We start from the raw sequence: 16,650 nt of genomic DNA on the forward strand, positions 1-16,650 counted from the left end.
GAAATGAGATTTTAACAATTTATCTTGTAAGCAAACTTTCTCAAAATCTCCCATGTAATTTTGATATCTTCGGTAGATGTGAACAGAGTGTAATTTCAAAATTACACACACTTACATAAAACTTTGTTTTTGCGATCGTAACTGTTTTAAGAATCGTTTTCAGTAAGCAATATGACATAGGCGGACATAGAATAGAGCATAGAATTAGAAAGGAAAAAATCTTAGAATTTATCTTATCAGCAGGAAGCCTTCAAAGATATTTTCTTCAGACATGTAATTTTCTTTGATATATTGAAGATGTAGACATTTATCATGCATGTATTAGAAAAAAGAACTAAGAGACATAGGATTCAAATAAATGAGGTATGGAAAATTTAGCATATAAAAAAGCTCTCAAAATACTCTTCCATGAAACTTTGCTATCTTGAGTAGATGTGAACAGAGTTTCATTTTGGAATCATACACGCGTTCAAATGAAAAGCATTTTTTTCAATTTCAACTGCTTTAAGAGCCAGTTTTTGGTAAGATCGAAACCTAATTGTATAGGAATACCTTTTCATCTTCAACTGGTCCATCGCTATCTATGTTAGACATTAATATAGGTTGAAAGGAACGAGCACCGCTTGTGAATTTAGGAAACTATTTCTTCCAAGGTGACCATCGCTACATGTGATTGTATGACACGTCGCATGAAAAGAAGTGTATGAGATGATTTTTTTAATCCATATTCTAAATTGGGAACGATTCACTCTTAAAAAAAAACAACAAAAGCTTGTTTAGCTGTTAAAGAGCGCGTAGAATGACTGCACTTCGAGTGCTGATTTTTCTCGTTTGAATGTGAACTCATCACTATGAAGTGCAGTCTCTCTGCGCGCTCTTAAAGAGCTATATATTGGCTCTTCTTTTTATGAGTGTTGAAAGGAAAGCGCGTAGAGGCTAAATACTACATGGATTTCACAATCAACCCTGCTCGACAATATGGGAATTCTTTAACCGTATATATGAGTAATATTTGATATTTTCTGCACAGTAGATATACGGCGAAACCAAATAAAACCTTGAGATACTGTTTGAAGATTTAAACAAAGCTTTGGCATTCAAAAACATCAATATGCGATTTCAAATATCTTTATTGCGAGATGAACATTGTTTTTTAAGTTTTTAAATCATTCGTCTAAAGTTTATTTTCATTCTAAAGAACAGAAGTGAGCCCATGTGTGGTGATATACTACGAATCGTGGCTCTTTAACTCGCATACTTTGAGAGATTATAGCAATAATCTGGACCGATTGAAAGGACGAACTCTAATTCATTATACATGATTTATACTTAACCAGTCATAAATTTCTTTCGACGAATGAAATCATCATATCACTCATTTCGGTTCTTTCCTTCGTTTTGCATAGTCATGATCTCATTGTCGTCTACGTACATGTATTTAATAAACCAGATGAACTGCCACTATCTTAATACTAGTAGACCAAATAAATTACATGTGACAACTATGCATTCTTTTTCTTCTAAAAAGTCCATGTGAGCTTGGAATTTTCTTAATATAAAATGAGGTTCTTTCTTTTTATCGTTTTTTTGGGGGGAAAGGGGTGGTGTTAACATATTTTCTTGTTTTGTTTTGTAAGGAAAGACTTATGCGCGTCAAAGGCTTTCATTTTCTTTCGACCATCCGTTGACCAAAATTGCAATACATCGATGCCAAGAAGACACATTCTCTTTCTTTAAAAGAGGAAAAAGACCATTGGCAGACCATTTCCCGTAATTGACGAGTGTATAAGCTAAAATAAGTAACTATGTGTAATATTTATTAGACTAACGATACCTGCAATGGCTGATATTCAGATTTCCAAACGATCGACCTTGCAGCAATTACATTAAATATTTAAGAACTATTCCTCTCGTTTATTTCGTTAATGGAATTATATCGATTTTCGCCACAATACATGATGCCTTTTTACACACGAAGTAATAATATAAACCATCTCAATTATGAAATGTAAATTTGTGTTTTTTATTAGATTGGTATACAGCGGTAGAAATAAAAGATATAGATCTGCATAAAGAATACATTGTGCATTATGTGAAATGTTTTTTTTTAAATTGTAGAATTGTTTATGAATAATAAAATCCAAATGAAAGATGCATAGATTAATAGCTTCAATGATTGTCATCATACACTTAAGCTTCGCTTAGTTTTTTGTATCGTGCTTTTTCTAAAAGGAATAACTTGTAATTTAAGTGTGTGTTTGGGAAACAATAAAATTGTTAAAACAATAAAATTGTTAAAATGATGTAGAAATGATGTAAATGAGATTTAGTAGATCACGAGTAGGCTATATTATTAAGCAATCCTTTATGTGCCTGGTGGATGTTTCATAAAGCTGTTCGTAAAGTTACGCAAGACTTTACGCACGACTGGTGATCTTTCTTGTGCCACACTATCCCTATGTAGCTTACTTAGCACCTAAGATCCTGTTCCAGTCGTTCGTAAAGTTGTGCGTAAATTTACGAACAGCTTTATGAAACACCCACCAGGGGCCTGTTGCATGAAGCTTTTTACCTGAGAAAACTCAGGTATCTTTACCTGAGTTTTTGCCCTGTTTTAAAGTCAATGGCAGAAATCAGACTAGCCTTAGTTTTCAGTTTTTATACGGAGTTTTCTCAGGTAAATTTTTTTATGCGACAGGCTGCAGGGCTACGTAACACAAAGATTAGCGACCAATCGCTAAATGAACTGACCAATCAAGATCAATATTACATGCGCATTTGGCGCAAATACTGACCAGGAACCTATCAGAAGTGTCCTCTCATATTAGCTTTTTTCATCGCTAACCTTTTTCTTTAACGGCACCCCGGTGTCATAAGATCAATAAGGTCATCTCATCGGTGAATATTCAATACTGATTCCTTGAAGTAAAAGAACTACTTCCTGTTTTTGCTGAAGGCCCGGTGAATAACAAATTCACACAGTGTATACGAGTACAGGCCGATATTATGAGATGGAGGTCGTTCACTGCCATTCATTTTCCCGCCACGCATCAGATGCTACTTCTTATGACTTACGATGAGATGGGGCAGGATTAATAAGATTGGACACTGGGTGCAAGCGGGGGAATAGCGATTTAATGTTATCTACTTGAAGTGGGATGAGGGGAGGAAAGGGGGAGAACCGCTGTTCCCTCCTTAGGGATATGCTGTCGTTCGTATCACTATTGACTCTTTCTTATATTAACCCACTCTCTTATATTAGAATAATGAGTATACTCTAACAGTCCTAATCTAAGTGCATCATTAACGATGAAATAATATTTGTGATTTTCAATTTGAGTAATTGAGGAAATTGTCACAAATGGGGTACGACAGATTGCTCATAATGTAACCAAGAACTGGCGTTTGCTGAGTAGTAATATAATTGCAAAGACGTCCCCAAAACCAGTTCTTACAGAAATTCCCTTTACTTCATACTAACCATGTATATGACTACACACACATTGTAGGCCCAGCAGATTCAGCTGTTATTTTTATATTTTGAGTGTTGGAACGCTGGGAGAGCAACCCATTGGATTACACCAAATCATCCTCATATTCTTCCTAAATATAATGAAAAAAGTGTATTGCAACTCACACTGATTCTTTTCATTTTTACAACAGCTTTCATTTACCTTTAAGACATACAGGAAAGAACATCGTATATTCGAAATCACCAGGATGGCACCTGCCACATCATGTAATCGAGAAGCAAGTTATACATTAACAGCAGAAAAACCCGTCTGTGACACGGAATGTGATAGTAGGGACTTTTCGCTCCACGACGCACGACGAATTCAAGAACATAGAAGATATATTGGCCAACGCCCTTCACGACAAAAAAGCAACCAAGAAGTCTTTGTCGAAAATGGGTGAATCAACGCAGCAGTTTGGTCGTGGACTCTGGACCAACGACATAATTATTTGCACTTTTTCGTCAGCTCCTAGTTTTCAGGGTTTTAGGACGAAACTACTGTTCCGGTTCACGAATTTTCGACAAAGACCTCCCAGCTGTCCACTGTCACTTGACGGGCATTTTCAATACATTGACTGTGTTATTGACAGCATTCTGCGTCCCCGTGCAAAAACAAAATCCCTAACGTCATGGATTTGAGACATTGTGAAAGGTGAAAAGTGAAAATGCCGTGAAAGCATCCTTCATCTTTGTGAGTGAAAGCGATGTGTGCTTATAGAAAAAGAAACGAGTTCCTTGGAGCAATGGAAAATTGGGAATGTACACATTGATCACTATGGGGAGCTAGTAATTGGATTATAACTTACGGCAGGAAGAGAGAAAGCCAAAGGAAAGGTGAGCGGTATATATACCAGCACAAAAATTTGATTCGTGTCACGTAGTTCTATATCTTTTTGCTATCATGAGATCTGAAAATAATGCTAGCCGATGAATAAACGGAAATCGTAAAATTCCTGGTCATTATCGGACAACAGCACCAACAAATGAGACCAATTCCATCTTGGCATACTGCTACGTGCATGTTGTGATGATAACATCACCCTATAACGTTATATTTACGACGCGGCGTTTACGCCCTATATACGTGCGAGCAATGTTGTTTATTATTGCGAGGTGATTGGATTCGTGTATGTAATAATGATGATTATGGGCAGCCCGAATTGAGATAGATTGTGGCATATCGACTCGGGGCGAGTGATTAACATAGGTGCTGACACAAACAAAAGTGGAAACGGGGTATAGAGGAGAGGGGACGGGAGAGAGATGGGGAAAGGATGAGGGGGTAGGAGGAGGGCTCAATAATTCGGAAATAAAGAGAGGAAATATGTGTCATTGCTAGACCTAAAGCACTTTGGTTTCATCGCTTTGCACTTTTTATTTTACTTATAGAACTACCATTTCCTTACAATTGATAACGATAATAACATGAGGAACACTAAAAAAATATATAAATGATAATAGCAGTTCAATGTTTTCAGAAAAAACGTAATAATGATTAAAAAAATCAGTACAAATATTAACACTGTCAATACTAAGACTGCTTCTAACGATGATTAAAATGATGATGATGAGGTGATGAATAGTATTATGATGATTATTATTATTGTTGTTATATTATTATTATCATCGTCGTCATTACCATCATTATTATCCTCATCATCACCACCACCGTCATCATTGTCATCATAATTACCTAAAGTGTCATCATAGTAATCATGATTATGATAATTCAGATTTTATTGCAAACATGTGCTAAGAGCTCCCCCACCCCCACACACTCACACACACACTCTCTTACTCCCTCCCTTAATCTAGTGAATCTGTTTATAATGACGCACTTCAACGCATGATTATGAAGGAGTGACAATTTTTCTCCTCCATTTATTCTTTCATTCCATTAGGCTTCATTCAACCATCTATACAAGCGTATCTGGATGCCTTTTCGTCTAAATATTTTACATTCGACTTGGTAGCACTTCAAACTCTATCGATCTCTGACGCTGACCCGAACTCATTCGCACAAACACGAATGATTGTTGCTCGTTCATTTATGGCCTCAAATTCTTGTTTATCAATAGTGTAAACAACGTCAACTTTTAGGCCTGCTCGAGAGTGAAAGTCGGCCATGCTGACGTTTGGGCATGAAAGAAATGCTCCTGTTTGATTCTTTGCACAGTAAAAATAGAAGTCGATTGTGGATCACGTTGTCGTTGCGTCAAAGAAATAGGACTTGGAGTCTTTGAAGGGGGAAAGGGATATCAACCAGTGGCAGGAAATAGATGAAAAATGGATTTAACAAAGAGCATTTGAGACGTGGATAGATGCTGGTAGATCCATGGTACTTCATGGTGTTGGTTCTTCAGTCAGAAATCAAGAATGGAATAAAACTCGTTCCCTGAGGAGAATTGAGGGGAAGAGGGGAGAGAGGGCGAAATAAAGCAAAGTGAAGTGAGGCAGAGTGGAAAATGGAAATAAGGAAGGGAGAGAGGAAGACAGAGAGAGAAAGAGAGGGGTGAAAGTTAGAATGAGAGGGTAGAGAGAGAAAGGGGGAAGGATGGAAAAGAGGCACATAGAAATACACAAAGCTTTGCGGAAGTGTATGACGTCACCCCCGAAGCATCGTCTGCTTTTGCATCGCGAAGCGGCGCTGGCGAGAATAACTCGATAAGTTCGACTTAAACGATGACGACGATGACGTCAAAGATATTTACAAGCGATGATAGACATGCACATCAATTAGGATGACGACTGAATGGAACGAGTGCGTGGTCGACAAATATTCGGGCGAGGAAAGTCGAGAAGTGGGTGGGAATAGGAGCAGGTCTATTTGCACTCCGTGTTTCTTGATACTAGCAACAAGATATATACATCTTCTTTCTTCATTATATGATGTTGATTGATTTGTTGAAGTAAACAGATATTCTATTGCTGATAGATAAATGCGAAGATGTTACTTTGCTTCTTATAGCGGGTTTATTGAAGTTCTGTTTTAACTCTTCGATGATAGTGAGCGAGTATGATTCAAATGTCACCTATGTCAGGTTTGTTTTCCCTTGTCGTCGAAAATGCTGAAGAGTTATTGTTTAGGTTCGCAGAAGATTGATGTTAATAGAAATAAGTTTAAAACCTTCGAGATAGATGATGAAATTATGTCAAGAATCTATTGAGGTATGACGTTTTGCATGATAATTACGGGTATAGTGATTTCCGCAAACATTGCAGAAGAATTATGGTGTCGTTGCTGCCTCTGTTGATTTCTTTTCAAGATTACTATCAAAACTACCATCTTCACTAAGTAGATTGGTCGTAACTCGCGCACCATTTCTAAATCAGTACTACTCAAACTTAGTCTATCTTTCAATTCACTTCTGAAAAATTAGCAACATTTGAGGATATTAATTACATACTGCATATTTATCAAGACTGCACATTATATGATCGCGTTTGCAAAACAAATGACACTTCGTTGTAACGAAGAGCTATAAGAGGTATCCCGCTCTTTTATCGCGTTAATACACGTTTACTTTTGGAGCCATAAGACACTACCTCTCAAACCTGAGTAGCTTTACAATTTTAAATGTTTGTAAATGTACCTGGATGTACCGTTTGCTCCACCAGCATCAGCCTCTTCCTTCCGTTGATACCCTCCAGAATAACGTAATATATTTTTATAGAAAAGCAAAAAGTACCAACACCCTTAGCCCTTAAGTCATCCCTCCATCTCTTCATATATTCACCATTTTCTCGTACTAATGAACGCTCTCCCCGAAAAGGAGTTAATTAGCACCGACCAGGGAATGCAATTAAAAAAGGGACCGTCGGTAATTTTCAAACCATCAGCAAAGCGAACTTGCCTTTAGGCAAAAGCTCTAAAAATTAGATGTTCTCGCCAAATGCAACACGGTTTTATTGTCACGTGTTTTTCAGAATATTCCACTGCCACCGTAGCGAGGAAGTCCGAGCAGCAAAATGATTTTGTTTTTGTCGGATAAATAATCATTCGTAAATTATTTGATTAATTACTTATTTATATATACTTTTAATCAAAGATGTTTTTATTAAATTTGCATTATCAATGTTCGTACATGTATCTGGTTCTCATTTTCTGTCAGACTTTTTCTCTCTGCTGCTCTCTTTCTACCTCTCTATCTCTTCCTCTTTTTTCACCCATCCTCTCTGCTCAGTTTCACCATCCCCTCTCTCTACCTTTAGACTGAAAAAAATATCAATTACTACACTATAAAACTTCGGTGTTAATTCAACATCGACCGGTATACAGAGCAACACTAGGAAAATGTTGATATATAGTCCCAGATTGTATTTAAGCTTGCACCAGACAACACCAGTCATTGGTGAAATAACATTTATTCGATTCTAAACTGGTGTTGCTTCTAGATATCAGTTCTAGGTTCACAAACACCAGCGGTTTTGGAGAATGGGGATTGCATCCATTATGTACAATATTATCTAGCACCACTGTCATGACTATTCCACTATCCATCCAATAATCCGATTTGGGACTCGTCTGCACCCCCATATCTATTCCTCATTGAACTACGTCCTAATCATCCCCGATATCCAACCTGCATAAATATTGACTCGTCACTCTCTCCTTGGCCTCGGGTCTTGACAATCGGTCTACACACCCCAACGTTCTCCAGGAAAGATACCCTCTCTTGTAAATAAAGCACTGGCTTTCGAAAGAATCCGCTTTTCATTAGCTAACGGAGCTCCCTTAAGCTGTTGATAAACCCCATGCTTTTGTAAGATGCTCATGTAGACACACCCTCAACGATATTTTATTTTATACATGTTGCACAACTCTTCTTCTTCTTCCCCTCTTCCTCTGTTTCACGCGAGATCTCCTACGCTACTATGTCTGCAGGCCGAAATCTTTCTAGCTCAATTATCTTGGAGAGGTTTTGAGGAGATCCTTATTTACTGAATCCTCTCTGACTGTACCTCACGAGGGCGATACGCGTGTTTAAAAATTCATTTGAAAGCGCCTTTGCGTTTGTTTACACCAATCCATTTGGGAAAATGAAGAAAATAGGAACGAGAGGCCTGGGGGAGAGAGAGGGAGAGGGGGGATGCGAGCAAGATTGAAAGACTAAGCAATAAGGTGCAAGAAAGTCATTTCATGAACTAGCAGTATATTTTTGTCTTAAATGATCAATTTATATCACTGCATTCCTGTTCAGTGAAAAAAACCAAGGCATTTCATGGATTTGCTGGCTGCAATAATTCTATTGGAGTTTCACAGAACAAGACTTCGAGTATGAGATACATGTCAACATTTCCGGAATTTGGCGAGCGAGCGAAGTGAGCGAGGCCAATAGATAAACTTGAAAAATTACACGTGTAAATCCGGTGGGTGTTTCATAAAGCTGTTTGTATTTACGTTAAGAGCGACTTCAAGAACGATCCCTTGTTGTGGTAAGTGATATGCACCAAAATGCTCATTGGTGATGGTTTAGCGCGTAAGAAAGGATCACCAGTCTTTCTTAAAGTCACTCTTAACTTACGAACAGCTTAATGGAACGGACGTTAATTTATTCTTTGCTATCAAATATATCCAGCTAATGCCATGCATATGTTGCCCCGGTGATTAATTTTCTTTACGCCATACAGACAAAAAAAAGAGTAAACGGACGTCCTACTAAATCAAATGTTATTCAGTGTACTGTATATTATAATATATGTTCATGTATATGTGTGTAAAATAGTTGAAAGTCTACCCTCGGATGAATACAACATTAAATCACTGAAAACGTTTATGCAACGCTTTTCCTTTTATATTAGTATGATATAAAATAATATAGGATTTATAAAGCGCATGTTTCCACCTTGTTAGGTACTCAAGTGGCTCCTATATTACCCCCAGCTAACCTAGTCTCCCGATTCCTTCCTGCCGGTACCCTTTTACCTCACCTGGGCTGACTGCAGCACAATGTGGGTAAATTTCTTGCCGAATAGAAAACACGCCATGGCTGGGAATCGAACCCACGTCCCTCAGATTGAAAGAAGAGAGTCTCAACTACTAGACCACGACGTCCCACATACATGATTATATCGAGAATAGAAAATCACTTCTGTTTTCATATCTACATTAGATTGTTCTACCCACAATGTAGAGTAACTACGTATGATCTGATTCATCTTTTTTATTCCAAACTCTCTGACCACTTAACCTCTTAAACATGTAACCTAACCACAATCTCGCACCTTCTGTATATCGTATACACACATGAAAAGCCCCCAACACACACACAGAAACACTCCCTCACACACAACCCCACCCACACACACCCTTACCATCACCAAAGCCAAATAGACGTTAATCACGAGACGTGCAAATTGTGGGTGGCAAGCATTATCTTATGCAATGCATTTACGTATAGTCTTTAAGAGATGAGAGAGATGCTTTGTCTTTGCATGCAGATCCTGGTTGATCCAGCCGTATTTTCAGAGGACATGGGAAAAGCAATTCTCATTTTATGTCAATACTTGTGAGTAATACCTATGAGACGCAAGGGCAAACAGGATAAGTGTTGACCGAGTGGAGGCCAGTAGAGTCTACCTTTTAACACACTTGGGACAGGAGAAACAAACAACCACATATCATGTGCCTCCGCTTCTCTCCTTCTCTCTCACTCCCACACACACTCCCAATCCCACAAACTCTGTGTGCGTGTGTGTGTCTCTCTCTACCTCTATCTCTCGCTCCCTCGGTCCACCCCTTCACCCCCCCCCCCCCGATCATCTGTCTGAATCCCACCCCCACATCTTTCTTCCCCTCGTCCTCCCTTTATATCACTCCCGTACATAAACGTTTTGTGGGGGTCTCGTCATGTAACCATGGACTTGTAAGCCCATGATTATAACCCCATCCTTTTTCCAAATGACAAAATTATAGTTTGAGTATCACTGATCAACGAGATTGAAAATTGGTGTTAGAATTCATAATACGGTTTGGCAATTTTTATCCAATCAATATGAACTCAATTAACTCAATTAAAGTTTGATGCATAAGTAAGATCACGATTGGCTTGTATGCCATACAAGCCAAACGTGATCTTACTTATGCATCAAACTTTAATTGTGTTATCTTCACCTTCAGTATACACCTGAAAATTTGAATAATTTTCCGAGTATTGAAGAATTAAAAGAAATCAAATATTGAATTCAATCGGATGTAGAAGAACAGGAAAATCATTTCATTTGGTCAAGAAAATATTCGATGAGTTCATTTTGATTGGATAACAATTGCCAAACCGTATTATGAATTCTAACGCCAATTTTCAATCTCGTTGATCAGTGATACTCAAAGTATAATTGTTGTCATTTAGAAAAAGGAGAGTTTCTCGTTATGCAATTTTGTCTTTTATTCTTGCCTCACCATCCCCACCCTTCTGCCTTTACCTATCTTATTTTCTTGTTCTTTTTCTTTCTTGATTTTTCAAGAGTTGATCCTCGAGCTATTCCCATATTAAGCCTTTGTTGCAAAAAATATGATTATAAAACTCTGCGTCCTTCTTAATGTATCAAGGTGATCTAATGCTTTTCAATATTGTTCGTGACGATCACCAAAGATTCAAAATTACTAAGAAATGTTCTGTTCGGATTATATTCTCATTTCTGCCTTTCGTGTAAAAAAAATCAATTTCGTTTGAATTAAAAAACAAACGACCTTGCCAAAGGCGACAGTTTTATTACATACACATGATACACGTTCTTTGAAATAGAGCAAACCCCTCAAGTGATTTTAGTTTTTCGGCCGCCCAGCTATTTACAAAAAGAAAAACCTCAAAATTTGATACACAAGAAACTGTCACAAGGATGAAAAGGGAAATGATTACTATAACAGGGTGCTTCATCGAAGGAGTTGGTGGAGGCGGGGCTCCTTCACATCTCGCTTTGAAGAGGAGATCCCAACCCCAGTTTATGTGGTGCAAAAATAAACGAGTCAAAAGATATCGAATCATGGAGCACTGACGTACTTTCTACTACTCCTTAATATCGATGAAAGCATGCTAGATGCATGTTTCCCTGAAATTTTCAACCTCTATATTTAGTCATTTATTTGCATCCGTTGCTCTTATAGTGTGTGACTCTTCAACGCCGTTCATTTTCTTTATTAATTGTTTTGCGTTTGAAAGTTTGAAGTTCCTTCGACAAACACTAAAACCGTGATTTGCTGCCAGCACAATTCGATTTTCATCTGACGTCAAACATGTCAAAGGCATTTCCACCAATCGTTACTCAAAATATACCTCTTCGATACCCAATCGGGTTGTCGGTGTTAAAACAAAAATTGAGATTTTCGTGCGGTTCAAAAATAGATGTCAAATATTGCTCCGGCCATTGTACTTGTGATTGCCGCCTAGATAATGAAAAGTCAAATCCGACAAACATGCTCATAGTTTATTTCATGAAATTCAATCAGCAAGGGACATGAATAAAATTTTGAATGATTGATTCTTTTTTATGGTTATCATGATTATACCAAGAGGTCTTTATTCTTTTGACTTGTTTATGCTGTTAGTCTGCATTATTCAGAAGAAATTAAAAAGAATTAAAAAAATGTTACAATGGGTCGTGCTGCAATGAGTAACATGCAGTGACTTGTCAGTGCATATTCTATATATTTAATGTCAAACTCTTGAAGCGCCCCCCCCCCCTCGCTTTTGCTTTGGAACTACTGGCAAGGCGCGAGACCATTAGCTTTAAAGGTTAATTCCATCCCAAAAATGTTGATTTGAATAAATAGAGAAAAATCTTACAAGCACAACACTGAAAACTTCATCAAAATCGGATGTAAAATAAGAAAGTTATGACACAAGTTGCGCATATTTTTCTCAAAACAGTTATATGCACAACTCAGTGATATGCAAATGCGAGAGTCTATGATGTCCATCACTCACTATTTCTTTTGTTTTTTATTGTTTGAATTATACAATATTACAATTTATACAGAACTGACAATAATGTAAAACTTGACTGAAGTACATAATGTTAAACAATGTTAATTCCACAAGTTCCGGGAGGAATAGAGCTCGATCAAATAACATGGGTGAGAAAATCAGAATATTTCATATTTCAGATAATAAAATACAAAAGAAATAGTGAGTGCGTGAGGTCAGCAGTCCCCTCATTTGCATACTAGCCAGGATGTGCATATAACTGTTGTGTGAAATTAAGCGAAACTTTAAAATGTCATGACTTTCTTATTTTACATCCGATTTTGATGAAATTTTCAGTGTTATGATTGTTGGATTTTTCTCTTTTTATTCAAATCAACTTTTTGTTGGGGTGGACTTGTCCTTTAAGAACAAAATGAAAGTTCTCTTTTCCTTTTTTATTACAGTAAATAACAATTATTGGAGTGTCAGTTCATCTTGCATGTTCTATTTTTTCCCCACTCTCTTAATTCCTTGAAATATCACCGTGCCATCAAAAAAAGTTTTCATACAAGCGATTCCATACCCCGCCATTGAATATTTGATAAATGGCAAGAAAGACGAGAAAATTGACGTATTTATGTATCCCCTGCAGGCTGCACTCAAGCCCGGGGCTTACATGTTTCGACAAATTTTCGACTTTTTATTTCGCTGGTAATTTCATTTTTCATGATTACTAATTGCCATTAATGAAGGAGAGAGGAGCATCGAAAACCCCTCAGGGGATAGCTCCGATCTGCACAGCGAAATATACATGGAATAAACAAAATCAACACATTTTACTTTCTATTTGCCATTGAGGGGGTAGAGGATATTATCCCGAAGGCATTTGTGATATTTAGGCAAACAAGATATGAGCCAGCAAGGGCATGAAGACTAATGAATAAAATACATTTGTTTTAAATTCAACCACCGTAAAATTAGAGCATTTTGACATTTAGAGAAAATGATTTTAATTTTAGAAAATGATTAAAAGCCATTTTCTTCATTTTAATTCTATATTTCCTCTTCATGATAATTGAAGTTTTAAGAACACACAAGGAGAATATATGCTGCAATTACCTATCAAGAAATATATCAGAGAGGAATGTATTGTTCTCTTAATGCCAATCTATTTCATAAATCAGAGTAACTATAATTTCCTAATTGCTATATGGAATTAGGATGGCGATTGAATTTAATTTAAAAATATCAGTCATGAATGTACGAAAACACTCATGTTTAGTTTTTAATACTCATTAATCGTCTTTCCATGGGACAAACTAAATCACTGGTTTGAACAAAAAGAAAGAATCAGGATTTTAAAAAGCAAACAAAAAGAAAATATATCTTTCTCAATGCTTAAGCTGAATTCAAATAGTCGAAGTGAACAACATATAAGATCATCTTTAAATAATTTCTATACCTATATAAGAAATTACTTCAGCTCTAAATCTAAATCCAGTATTCGGCTGGTCTACACCCAATCTTAAGTTACCAAGGTTCCTGTAATTTAGAATTGAATTGGAGTAAAGACGCGTCTAATTAGAAAAATACCACGTTTTTGCTAATTGCTGACAAATTGCCCACTTTCAACCAGAATCATGTGCTACACAAAATAAACTTCTACATACATACACGTGGCAATTATTTTTTATTCAAAAATAGTGATCATTGGCAAAACAAAACTAATGGCAAGGACTGATTTTAAAAGAGGCATATGTTGGCTGTATTTAATAAAGTTGAAACCCAAGTAACTCCAAATATGTCTTTGATAGAAATGTCACGTCATTTGGTTTACTAAACACAATTCATTACGGCTTCAATTCTTTATCTGATTATTCGTTGATTGTTGATTTCCGATTATTCTTCCATTTTAGATTTCAATTTTTAGAAATCTATGAGGTTAGTAAACTCTGATATAATTGCACGACTAAGCTGAACATCATGTACATACATACGATAAGAATTAAATGAATAACGAGCATTCGCAACCCATATGTTACATAAATGAAAACATAGTGTGATCATAATTCGCGCTTTTCTATATTTTGTGCACGGTCGCATATCTCAACAAGTAATGAATATTGTAAATATCTGATAACACTAACAAAAAGAGTGACTTCAAATTACCCAGAAGAGTAATTTTTATAAAGATTAGATTTCTCTTTGTGAAAATACATGTAGTGACAAAACATCGGCAAATTTTGTTACCTTTTGCGTCCTTTCCGATAAAATTCGAACTTCTCGACAAGCATCAAGAAAACACCATTTTGACCCCAAAGAAATAAGATGTTATACCAAAAAATTCTATGGCATTTTAACCTCCATCTGATATAGTTATCTGACATGATGTCTGCTTGATTTCTTTTTTAAAGCATCGCAAAACGATCGTGCGCGAATTAAGGTCACACTTTTCTGACGCTTTTTCAGTCGAGCAGTTGATCGCCATTGAGACCGTAATACCAGCGAAACCATTGACCTACTTTATAATTCCTTCCAGCGGTTTTTAATAAAGGATCTTTTCCTCCGTTTGGTATTTATGATTTTGATTAATTTTGTGTGAACTGTTAGTATATTTCGTATGAATTGCAATTCATACGAATTTCTCTCACATGTGAGAGAAATTTGTCGAATAACAACTTCATTGTAATTCGTTGCATCCGTGTGTGCTCTTAGTGTGTAACACTTCAATGCCTTTCATTTTCTTTTATTAATTGTTTTGCATTTGAAAGTTTGAAGTTTCTTTGACAAATACTAAAACCGTGATTTGCTGCCAGCACAGTTCGATTTTCATCTGTCGCAAATTATGATCACCTCATAATACATTACACAGAAATGAGGAGGAAAGCGTACATGCCATAAGCTTTAGAATTCATTTTATTAAAGTAGGTGACGTGACGACATACTTAAAATTAAATCAAACCAAACTAAAGCTTAAACAAGATAAACATCATGATGGATTTTTTTTTTCAAAATCACGATGAAGTTGTGATACAGCGTCGCCACCTCTATACAAGTAAAGCGTTTTGCATGCTTTTCTTGTGCGGTGCTAAAGCGCATTGTGCGATGTGCCTGTGAATAATGATGTTTGTAGAAACTTGTTGTGCAATATCGTGTCGTATTATGTAGTCTTATTGAAAAACGATCATTGAAAGAAGTTATTATTTTCGAAGATTTTTTTTGTAGGATACCACACACTAGAGGCAATATTTATGGCATGCCACTGTGAAACATCCAATGTAATATAAATATCATACAATGATCGGATTATGACCAATTGCTCTGTACATAAAGCACTCCGAAAAATATACATTTATTGAAACGCAAGTTTACTGTTTCCGAACGACACCGTATTTTAAAAAGGTCAACGTTTTATTTTACCTTCTGATCAAAGATCAAACAAATTACAACCTTCTATATTCAATGAATAAATATTGTCTACTTGAATCGCCGAATGCAAAAACAGAGAAAATTGAGTATATGGATCCGTTACAAGTATGCCTATTATCTTACGTCAATTGAAAATGTGTTATCCAAATCATTCTGTTATATATCCTTTCTGATCCCTTTCTTTCTTGAACTACAAAAATCATAAATCGTTACTGACGTACAGAGTCTTAATAAACAATCTATTTTTTGTTGAATAAATGTACTTGGAATAAGGACATCGAGAAATCAATAATGTTTCCCGAAGGAATTTTTTGGGGGATATGCTGCGTATTTAGCCCTATTGCCTTCATTCCCCTCGAATAATCTGTACTAATTGCAGGTAAATACAATGCATTCACCCCCCCCTAAAAAATAATAATTATTATTATTATATACATATATATATTATAAAACAACAATAACAATAATAAAAAATAATAATAATGATATATATTTTTTATATATGATGTAATACATAGGAAGCGTTCATCTAGTATCTGCTACAATGAAGGGATCTCGCCAATATTAATAATTCAACACGTCATACGTCTAGTGTATTTTGCCGCATAATAATATTTCATTATGGCCTTCATAGTTGAAGGAAACATGAGCCCTCGAGAAAAACAACATTTTCGCTGTATTGTGTTGAGGAAGGATACCAACTAATTGTAAGCAAAATATAAACCCTATTTCAATAAGCCCACGCTAATGCATTTTCCCGTATATTCCCATGTCTTTCACTCCAGTACGTTATGCTTACGTGTT

Source organism: Lytechinus variegatus, chromosome 4, assembly GCF_018143015.1.
Source record: "Lytechinus variegatus isolate NC3 chromosome 4, Lvar_3.0, whole genome shotgun sequence".
NCBI lineage: Eukaryota > Metazoa > Echinodermata > Echinoidea > Temnopleuroida > Toxopneustidae > Lytechinus > Lytechinus variegatus.